At 36.9% G+C, this 12,091-nt stretch overlaps 1 pseudogene; it reads right to left on the reverse strand.

Annotated features, from left to right (window-relative positions):
- Nucleotides 1-4,561: 4,561 nt before the first annotated feature.
- LOC108707540 overlaps nt 4,562-12,091 on the reverse strand; it is a 63,480-nt pseudogene continuing 55,950 nt past the window's right edge.

A 12,091-nucleotide genomic window follows, 5' to 3' on the forward strand; every position in this document is an offset into this window, starting at 1 on the left:
GCTTGGGACCTGGAGTTTTGTGGATAAGCATCCTTCTGTAATTTCGATCTCTATTTCTTAAGTCTACTAAAAAACATTTAGAGGCACATTTATCAAAGGTCAAATTTCAAATTCATGTGAATTTTTTTTTTAATTCAAATATACTCGAAATTCGATTGGGAGGTTACTTAAAAAAAATCGAATATCAAAAAATCGAACAAATATTACCAACCCAAAAACTCAAATCTAAACTCGAATCGATTTTTTTCTTCTTCAGGAAGGCTATTAACATCTTCAAATTGGTTACTGGACCTCTCCCATTGACTTATATATGAATTCAGCAGGTTTTAGGTGGCAATGGAATTCGGTGGAATTCGAATTGTTACAGGGGTCTAGGTTTGGTAAATTGAATTTGAATTAAAATTCGATTCGAGTTTGGATTAGTCGCAATTCGAATTTTGAGAGTTTTGACCATAAAACAATTAGAAATTTCACATTTTCAATTAAATCTGCCCCTTAGACATTTTGCTTCCAATAAGGATTAATTGTATCTTAGTTAGTATAAAGTACAAGGTACTGTTTTATTATTATTGCATAGAAAAAGGAAATCATTTTTAAAAATTTAAAATATTTAATTGAAATGGAGTTTATGGGACCTAGCCATCCAATGATTTAGAGCTTACTGGATAATGGGTTTTTGGATAATGGATGATCCCATACCTGTATAAGTAACTGAAGACAGTAAGGGATATCCACCCCTCAGGTTTCACTAATATTATCCCTTTATCCAGAATATTCTGAAATATGGTAGTTATTTCTCCTAAACTATTTTAAAACTATTTGCTTTTTCTTTATAATAAGAAGACAACACTGTATTGTTCTTTATATTATTGAAGAGGCTTAACTTGATGCTGATGGAGTGACCAATTTAACTGTTAAGTGCTAGGGCAATTAAGGGTGATGACTCTTTGTTAGCAGTCAAGGGGGCTCATTAATAAACAATGGTCAAACTTCACACCTGGGCAGTAACTCGTGGCAACCATCATCATCAAATGTTTTGTTGTTCACCCTGCAACTGGCTGAAAAACTGGCTAATCACAAATTGGTTACTATTAGTTACTGCCCAGGTGCAAATTTGTTCAGTGTTTACATATCAGCTCCAAGGTGTTAAATAAGGTTGTAGCTTTACTCATTTTCAAGGTCAAGAAAAAAATGCGAATGCATATAAAAAATTTTCTCGAGTGTCTTTACGCAATCATGCTTTTTTTTCTATCAAGCACTAACTTATTTAAGCAAAAAACAAGATAGAATATACATGGACGTGTTTTTCAGCGGGAATAAACTTGCACACAAGCTAAAATCCCATTGTTCCATTCAGATTCAATGAGGCTGAAAATCTCAATTGTTTTAATAGCTGGGGAAATATATATAGAGTTTTTCAATTCCCATTGACTTCTATAATAACTAGCCAGCTTTTATTTTTTTAGTTGTCTAGCAACTTTTTTCACTAATAAATCCCAACATTTCAAGGTTTCAGAAAATACCAGCATGTATATTAAGGTTTTTTTCTAGAAAAAAAAAAAAGTCAACTAAATTTTTTGATAAATCTGCCCCAGGGTGCTGCCTAATACTCACATAACAGCAAAACTTTGATTGTTTATATCTTATTAAGTGGCCTTTTACATCTCTTACCTTGAACCACCATTTAATGATCACCTGACCAGAAATACTACAACTCTAAAGGGGATATTTACTAAACTCTGAATGAATAAATCCCAAAAATGTCTTTATTTATTTTTTTATCAAATCGGACTTTTAAAAAATCACAAATTTTTCAGAATTTATTAAACCCTGTGGATGGATAAGTCAGAATCAGAAAACCCGGCATCTCAGACCTGTCAAGGTTGCATATAAGTCAATGGGAGAAGTCCCAATGATTTTTTGACGTGTGCTGGGTTTTGTGCAATACCCCGAAGTTTTCAGGCAAAAAAGCATAAGAAATCAGAGTTTTCAGACTTTTTTAAATAAACCCCTAACTATAATAGGAAGAAGTGTGGATACAAAAGACAGTACGGTGTCTGTTAATTGGCTCATGTGACCTAACATGTATGGTTTGTTTGTGTGCACCGTGAATCCTAGGATCTCAGAAGGCGGCCCTTATTTCTTAAAATGACAATTTTCTATTTATGATTACCCAATGGCACCTACTACTAAAAAAGTATATTATTATAACAATTGTTTATTTACTTGAAGCAGGGTTTTACATGAGTTGTTTTATGCAATATATTTTTATAGAGACATACATTGTTCAGGGGGTATAGTTTTCCTTTAATATGTGATGTAGGGTAAATGCTTTCAGCAGCAAATGCAATAATCAGGCAGCCAACCAGATCCTACCCAGATTAGGGATGTTCTTTGCATTAGAAGGAATATGAATTTAAATTAAAAGTTTATTTAAATATTTGAATAAGATAATCTCAATTATGTTTTGGTGCAGGAAAATACTTTTGAAAAAAAAAAAAGCATTGAAAAAAAAAAATATTAAACTTGCTTGAACCTTGAATATACAGTACACTTCTCAGTGACTTCTATTTTCGGTGGAAAGATTTAATTTTTTTAAATTATTTCCATTTGATAATCAATCATTTTAGATCACAACTGCAATTTTGATCTTTGACTTTTTACAAAAAAAAATTGCTGGAATTCCATCACATAGGTGTCAGAATGAAGAGTTTGATTGGATGCCTGACTTTGAATAACTCATCTAACTAGATTGCAGCATGTCTGGTTTACAGAAATTCTATCCTTAGGATGGTTGATCCTTTGAAACCATCTATGTGTCTGTTCTTAAGGTGTCAGCTGACGTGAAATGTTACCGAGACAGATATAATTTGCATTTACTGACCAGTTAGTCTTGTTGTGTCAGACTCTTATTGGCTTTGCCCTTTTCTAAAACAAAAGCAGAGGGGTGTTATATGCATTTATTCTGTTAGTCTGATTTAATAGAAACTTCCTCTTTGCACTGTGAATCCTCAAATGTTCTGTCTGGCTATAATGTCCCCTTCGATACACCCAATTCAAAAAGGGGCAAAATGGATTAAAGTAAAAAGCAACAGAGCAGTAGAATATGCCATAACATAAATGATACATTTGTAAATCTCACAATATAAGACCTGGTGTCAGAAAAGTAAGCGAAAGGAAAGTGTTATTTTCTAATGGAAAAGAGCATGGAAGCTTTTCCTTGTGTACCTGCTGGGATCATGTGAGACACTACAAGCAGGGGGCTTCCAGGCACTCAAAAGAACTCAACAAGGGCCATCAAAAATAGTATAAAAACATATTGTTTATTGCCCTACACATTTTGTGCCGCCTCTGGTCACTTAATCATGGGCTCATAATTGGAAGCCCCCTGTTTGTTATGCTATTGGTTTATCTGCTCCTGAAGCTGAGGGTCTGTGGCTGGTGCACTTGGACTACCTGATCTACATTGTGAGTGATTCAGACATTGAGTTCTGTGCCCCTTTTGTTGTTTCATTGTATCATAAGAGAACTTCTCCAAAACGAGGATAACATGCAAAGAAGCTATAAGGCAAGCTAAATTTGCTATAGAAAAGCATCAGTTTGTTAAATATTTGCGTTCAGTATGTTTGTATAGACTCTGCAGTTATAGCAATTCAAAATATTGTCCAGACTTTAAGCATAGGTAAAACCAGCTATAAGTCTCTTAAAATATCTAAATCACTTTGAAGTTGAACTGGTATTTGACGGAGAGAAAAAAAAAGAATAGTGACAATTAACTCTGCTGGTTGCCAGGTCCACATGCATGGGATTGATATTGTTTGGAGGGAACTTGGAGATGGGACAATTGAGAGGGGACTCATGATTGGAGGTAAGTTCTATGAAATTATTCACACACATACGCTGTCACGTATATGCCATTCAAGTGAATGGGAAGCAGCACTGGGAGCTTTTGCATTGAATTGCAGAATTGCTGCTTGTAGCAGCCCTAAAACAAATGCAAGAGAGGAGGATGAAAAAGAAATACAAACAACGTTGGTTTGGGGATAAATATATCTTCAACATGGGGCTGCATTGTGTGTTCTGCATAGGTAAAACCAGCTATAAGTCTCTTAAAATATCTAAATCACTTTGAAGTTGAACTGGTATTTGACGGAGAGAAAAAAAAAGAATAGTGACAATTAACTCTGCTGGTTGCCAGGTCCACATGCATGGGATTGATATTGTTTGAAGGGAACTTGGAGATGGGACAATTGAGAGGGGACTCATGATTGGAGGTAAGTTCTATGAAATTATTCACACACCTAACTAGAATTCTTAAAGGAATATTTGGCAGGCTATCTACCTTACTGTATATAAAAATACAAAGCTACCTTCTACAAACCCTTGTGTGCTACTATCCTACACCCAAATGGCAATGTTATCCACCGCTGAGCAGAAAGCAATATATCTAATGCATACATGAAAGATGCACAACCCAATTAATGTAGCAATTACCGAATAATGTTGCAAAACTTAATGAAATTCTTTGTCATTGTATTAAAAACAAATGATTCTCACTGTAGAAAGCTGAATATATTATTTTAAAGGAATTACAAAAACAATGAATAAAATATCAGTAAACTCCCAACAATTAACCTTACAAAAAAAATATTCTCCAGAGGACAGTGTATTTATGTCATGGCTTTCCTTTCATGTTGTCTTCTGCTTTAATCTTCTGTACCATTCAGGGCTTTCCTTTTTTGTCTGTCAAAATGGGAGAGATGTTAGAATAAACCAGGTTAATCCCTTATGTCAAAATGACTTTTTTAAAATATCAAAATGTCACTGTTTGCTTTCATTCACTTTCATCTCACCAATCAAATGTCAAAAGCAGCTTTCAGGTTAAATCAGGAATCCATTTTTGAGTAACTCCAAAACATCAGCTGTAGCTGTCAGGAGGCCTAAAACTTTACTTACTCATAAGGCGGCTCTATGTGGGAACATGTACAACAGCCTTAGGTCTCAACATACAGGGTGTGACTGGTGCTGTCACATATATGCCATTCAAGTGAATGGGAAGCAGCACTGGGAGCTTTTGCATTGAATTGCAGAATTGCTGCTTGTAGCAGCCCTAAAACAAATGCAAGAGAGGAGGATGAAAAAGAAATACAAACAACGTTGGTTTGGGGATAAATATATTATCTTCAACATGGGGCTGCATTGTGTGTTCTGTAGGCTTTGAATTTGTTTTCATATTTCTTATAAGTTCCCTAGTCGGGGACACAAGTCTACCTTGCCTTCTGCTGCGTAAGCCAAGTAACGCCTGCTTCATCTGCGCCAATTCCTGTAAATGATCGAGACAGAGGCAACTATTAGATTTATGTTTGTGTAAAATACGATTTATTCAGGTCTACAATCATATCATCATAATCATAAATGTAACCTTTTGCATCTGTTTAAAAGTTAAAGGGGACGTTCATGTTTCAGTATAAAAAAAAAAATGGGTAAATAGGCGATGCAAAATAAAAAATGTTTCTAATATAGTTAGTTAGCCAAAAATGTAATGTATAAAGGCTGGAGTAACTGAATGTCTAACATAATAGCTAGAATACTACTTCCTGCTTTGCAGCTCTCTTGGTTTCCACTGATTGGTTACCAGATAGTAACTAATTAGCGACTTGAGGGGGGGGCATGTGGGTTATAACTGTTGCTTTTGAATCTGAGCTGAATGCTGAGGATCAATTGCAAACTCACTGAACAGTTATGTCCCATATGGCCCCCCCTCAAGTCGCTGACTAACTCAGAGTTAGAGAGCTGAAAAGCAGTAAATTGTGTTCTGTTATGTTAGACATCCACTCAATCCAGCCTTTATACATTACATTTTGGCTAATTAACTATATAAGAAACATTTTTTTTCTATTTACGCAGTTTTTATTTTTACACTGAACGGTTCCATTAAAGTGTCACAGATGGACCATCATGGTGAAAGCATTGATAACAGCATGGACTTCCTATGTTCTCCCTGTGTTTATCTTAGTTTTTTTGTTGCTTAAAATTTCATTTAGGCCCCTTTACTTGTAATCTTTCATTCTGACTTACAAACTGTTAACCTAGTCGGCAGGGTAATTTAAGTTTAAAGAATTAAAAAAAATAATAATATTAAAGCATGTTTTTGTGGCTCACACACAACTGCGGTTAGCATCTTCAGAGTGGTAATGGCATCACTTATGGCGGGCTTTGACCTTCCAGTGAAAGAGCAACATGAATTTATTTTACAGCTCTGAGGAATGTGTTGTCGCTTTATAAATATTAAAAATATTTATTAGTAAAAAAAAAAGTCTTGCTTTATGAAAAATAGAAAATCACTAGCAATTTGTACCCAATGAGAGTCTCTTTTACAGACCTAAAATAACTGACTGTATGGTATAGATCTGTATGCTTCCAACAAAAATAGCTGACTGTATCTGTATGCTTACACCAAGCCACTGTAATTCATAATTGTACATGGCCTTCATTCAATAAGCATCTAGTTGTAGGGGAAGGCACAGCAAGCATGTCCTTGTTATTCAATATTAACTGCGAGAACTGTTTAGCCATGTGTAGTGGCATGTTAAAAGAGCTTGACTGCAGAGCAGCTGTTTAGAAGAGTGCATAGCTGATGCCAGTACGCAGCTTCGAGTTGTAAACTGTGCAGTCATGTTGCCAAGGGTACACATAGACAGAATTACTTGATGAAAATAGCACAGACAGCTATATTAGTATCTACATGCTCCATCATTACAAATTAGATCAGGCAATGTTTTGACATTAACAAGTGGTATGTGTACATGTGCCTCCAAAACAAGAAGGGAAAAAAAAATAGATTTTGATGGGAGGCTTAAATACCCAAAAACGGCTTTTATGCCTCTTTACCAGCAGTTACCAACTGTTAACCTGAGAATGGGATAGAAACTGGATCATCTGAGTGGGAAGTACAATTGACATTAACACGCAACTGACTTTAAACTGTATGGGGCAAATTCACTAAAGGGCACATTTTCAACTGTGAAATCTTCACCACACTTCGTCAAGTGCAAATTTGCTACCACTACGCTAATTCACTAAAATGCTAAATTGCGTCTCTGCAGCCGAATGCTAGTGTAGTTTCCCTAGCATAAATTCGTCAGCGCAAGCATTTACAATCGAACTTTCGCTAATGTTCGTTTCTGCCTAGCGAAACTTCGTTAGTACTCAATTTTAATAGGGCAGGTACTTATAGGTCATACAGACGTCTTTATTAGAAATGTTGGTGCAAATGCTTGAATTGGTCACTTATTATTACAAATGTCCAAGGAAGCAAAATAAAGACAAAAGAGATCCTCTAATGCAGGCCTGGACTGGGAGTCAAAATAGGCCCTGCCATTCCAAGTACACAGGGGCCCAAAAAACCCCCTACCAGCCCAAACAGCCCCCTATATGGTAACTTTCTATGGAACCATACAGCAGCCCTTCTGGCATTTGCCATAACCCACAGATTGCCAGTCCGGGACTGCTATAATGCCCTAGACATGAGCACACCCTAAAACAAATGTGGCATGCCCCTCAAATGGTAAAAAAAATGGTAAAATAAAAACCTTTCAATAGTTACAACTTTTAAAGACAATCCCGCTTTAAAATAAGAAAAAATGCCAGTGTTTTTAAAAAATTTGATGACTTTTCAGCATACAGGATATGATGTCATAGACATAAGATTGAGGAGGATGTAGCTTCATCTTATCAGTTCGCCAGAGCTAAGGTGGCGAAGGAAACTCTGCCAAAACAGGTCACGTTCTGTAAAATTCACACTTTAGTGAATTTGCGGAGTAAAATCGTTCGCCTGAGCGAAAAGGCGCGAAACTGCACTAGCGACGATCTCTTTTGCTAGTGACTTATCCTCTACACCTGTTATTAAATTGGCGATGTCCCTGCGGATTGAATTCCTGATGACTTTTCGCCAGCGTCTGCCCCTTTGTCAGAGCAGACACAGTCCCATTTCACAGTATTATTTGAGGTTACACTCTCAGTGACCAAAGGTCAGATTTTAGGTCAACATCAACATCGATTTATGCACAATATAGTGGTTAAAAGGCAAATGTCAACCAATTAATTATACAATTCTCTGTCGTTTGACTTATCACCACACTAGAGAGAAAATCGTATTGTTTAAAAGCGATCAATCAGCAGTTATATATAGTACAGCACTTACAACTAGGACACTCACTGCCTAAACTCTCTTTTACTGTTGAGAGACAAGAAATTATCACATTTCTTCAACAAGATCATCAGAAGTTGGACTGGCCTCATTAATGACTAGAGTTGCCATTGAAAATACAATAGCCAGGGATACTTTGGTAAAGGTGCACTGCACTTGGAGAGAACGGGTACATGGTACCCACACTTGAAAATATAAAGTTATTGTTTACCATTTACTATGTTCACCTAAAGTAGTCTAAAAAGCCCTGAATTCTCTATGCCTCAAAAGGCAGCAATATACAAAAAACCCTAATTCAGCCACTTTAGTCCTCACTATATAATAATTTGACACTGGATTGCTCTTTGAGTGCATATTTGGTGGCATATTGGTTAACCCTGATGTGTCCTAATGCTGGGCTCTAAGTTTAGATCTGAGGAGTCTTTCAGGGATCTTTACCACAAATCAAAAACATTATTCAGGTAATGGGTGCACGTGTGTGTAGTAGTGTATGGGTAGTAAGGTTTTATCCAGAATGCTTAGGACCTGGCTTTTTTTCCACGACACAGGATTTTGCGGCCAATATGGATCCATGCAGCTTAGTTACCATTAAATGCAAGGTACTCTTTTATTATTATAGAGTTTAAGGAAATTATTTTTAAAAATTAAAATGATAGTAGATGGCCTTCTTGTATTTCTGAGCTTTCTGGATAAGAGACCTCCTACCTGCAGTAAAATCTCTGCGACAATCAAGCTATTTTTCTTTGGATCTTCAAAGCGATCACAAATACAGGTATGGGACCTGTTATCCAGAATGCACGGAACTTGGGGTTTTCTGGATAATGGATCTTTCTGCAAGTTGGATCTTCATGCCTTAAGCCTCCTAAAAAAAACATTTAACTCATTAAATAAACCCAATAGGCTGGTTCGGCTTCCAATAAGGATTAATCATATCTTGTTTTGGATCAAGTACAAGTTACTGTTTTATTATTACAATTTATTAAAATTTAGATTATTTGGATAAAATGGAGTCTATGGGAGACGGCCTTTCCGTAATGCTGAGCTGGATAACTGGTTTCCGGATAACGGATCCCATACCAGTATATACACTGACCATATTTCCGTTTTCTTTACATTTATGAGGATTGCAAGGCCAAACCAAATAAACTGTTATGTTACAGACCACAGAACAGGTAACAGGTAGTTGATGAATTATCAAGGTGCTAAAAGCATCTGATTTACCTCTTGATGACTTAATAATTTTTCCATATCTGCTGCCATTTGGTTTTTTGACACGAATAAGCAAAGTCTTTTCTTTATTTAACTTACTGAAGTAAAAAAAGAGTAAGATGTAAATGCCCCTCAACACAAATGGACACATACAGGAATGAACACGGTTAAAGATAAACATTTACAGAAATTACTCTACAATTACTGTAGTATTATTCTCAGGCATATAAAATGGACTATTTCCACACGAGATTGCTGTATTCCTCAAAAACCACAAGGTTTTGAGGGGGAATATAAAGCTGGCCATACATGGGCTGATAAAAGCTGCTGACAGACCAAGTCAGCAGCTTATTGGCCCGTGTATGGGGCCCCCCGACGGGCTTCCCTGATCGAGATAAGGCCAGATCTCCAGATCAGCCAGATCTCGATCGGATGGGACAAAAAATCCTGTTGGATCGCGGCCGCATCTGTTCGTTGATGCGGTCCCGCAATCCGACCCCCGTTTCCCATGCGTTAGGATCCGGTCGTTGGGCCCTAGGGCCCACGATCGGATCAGCCCGATATTGCCCACCTCAAGGTGGGAATATCGGAGAGAGATGCGCTCGTTTGGCGACATCGCCAAATGAGCGGATCTCTCCGTGTATGGCCACCTTAAAACAGATAAAATATATATAGTGCAGTATTTCAAAATAAATTATGATATTTTTAGTGAACTTGTTATGTTCGAATATAACCGCATGTGAATAAAAAATCATGCACCACCATCAGGAGTTAATATTTAACCAGTGGTGCTAGAGGTATTTCGGCTATAGTCCTTATTTATATATCCAGGTTTTGACACCTGTGATGTTTAGAGTTATAGTTGCACAGAAGCCCACACTCCGATCCTAGTGTGTCTGGCAGGTGTTTATACTTACAAGAAGTAAATTGATACAGGCATATGTAATTTGAGCGTCTCAGTCCACTTTCATTCTTCTTAAAACTTTGGTGGGTAAAAAGGAAGTAACGTGTGGAAGCGTTATAAAAATTTTAATAAATAATTCAAAACTGCACTCACAAGCATTCCTCCAATAAAATCGCTTTAAAACTAATATGGCATTCAGGTCTATTGTTCCGAGTCCTTTGCGTAACTGAACCGTCCGATGCGTTCACCTTAGTCCACTGTAGTTTCCTCGGGTCACCAGGCTGCCGCTTCCACACTCTTGTCCTATCGCTGACGCGTTTCACTGAATGGCTTCATCCAAATGAGCGATAGTCTCACTTCCAAACGATCGCTTCTTTTACCCACCAGATTCAAAGTCCAGAAAAATATGGTGGGTAAAAGAAGCGATCGTTTCTAGGAGAGCCCTGCTGATTGCCTGATTGGGGAAACACCTTTCGTTCTAGAGGATCAACTATTTAACTAATATAAAATGGACTGCCATTTCTAGGAGATGCTTCAAGCTGTAATTCGCCTTTGAGTTAAATATAGAATGTCTCTAGTAAGTGTGAGTGATAAGTCTGAGTAATCCTTTATACTTTCATCACTCTTGGATTGATTTTATTCTATAAAGTGCTATTCTTAGCTACTTTTCAATTGGTCTTTTTTTTAAATAGATTCTAAATTATCTACCTTCCTATTATGCAGCTTTCCGGCCTTCAGACAGTTTTCTTTTCTTTTAACGTTGCAGAACTTGTGATTTACAAAAACAACAGTTGCCACCTGGTGTTGATGAACTGCTAGAAACACTGGAACAGGCACATAGTTTACAGCATTTCAAAAGACTGACGCATTTACATTTACAAGGGATTTCGCATCTGTGCAACGGCACAGGTGTCAGGGATCCTGACCGGATGTTGTGTGACAATGATGTTAAAGAATAGAGGCCATACAAATATATTCAAGAATAAAAAAAACAACCTGCTGCGGAAATGCTTATAATTGTACAATTTGCTTTTTTGAAAAGATGTTTTAAATTGTCACATTACCAGTTTAGTTTATGCCTCTACTAGTAAATCCACTGTATAAACAATGCGTTTTTTTTCCAATACAAAATAGAAGCACTATTTTGAGATTTCTCTTTTCCATGTTCAATGCAATTATCACTTCAATCAATGAGGAACCCTTATCTTGCATGGAAGACTGTTCAACAAAAAGCCATCTTTTGCAGAGTTTCTGTTTCTGCAGCTGGGGTGGTCCAGCAGAAATACCTCTTTATAGAGTTGGACCATGGAGCTCTGTCACTTAATATTATCGTGTTAAACCGTGTCCTGCCTCATATCTGTGTTTAGTCTGCTTCCATACCTTAAGTGTTTTCCTATTAAATGCCTTAGGGCATCTTGGTAAATTGGCAGTGGAAAATCACATGCAGAGCTTTGTTTTTTCTGAAGTCATCTGAAGTTTCTTTGCAAAGCTCGTATGTTTTCCCACCAGTGATTTACTATATTGCTAGTGGGAGAGCATTAGCAGGGGATTAGTCGCCTGGGTACAGGAGATTTATCAGTCATTGCCCTAAGGCACCTAATAAGAAAACACTTTATTAAATCCGGTAGGATTGTTTCGTTACCAATATGGATTCATGCAGCTTAGTTACCATCAAGTACAAGGTGCTGCTTTATTTCAGAGTGTTCTGGATAATGGGTTTGCAGATAATATATCCCATACCTATATCTCTCTTCTGCTGTGCTTCTAAA

This window comes from Xenopus laevis, chromosome 2L (assembly GCF_017654675.1).
Source record: "Xenopus laevis strain J_2021 chromosome 2L, Xenopus_laevis_v10.1, whole genome shotgun sequence".
In the NCBI taxonomy this organism is placed as follows: domain Eukaryota; kingdom Metazoa; phylum Chordata; class Amphibia; order Anura; family Pipidae; genus Xenopus; species Xenopus laevis.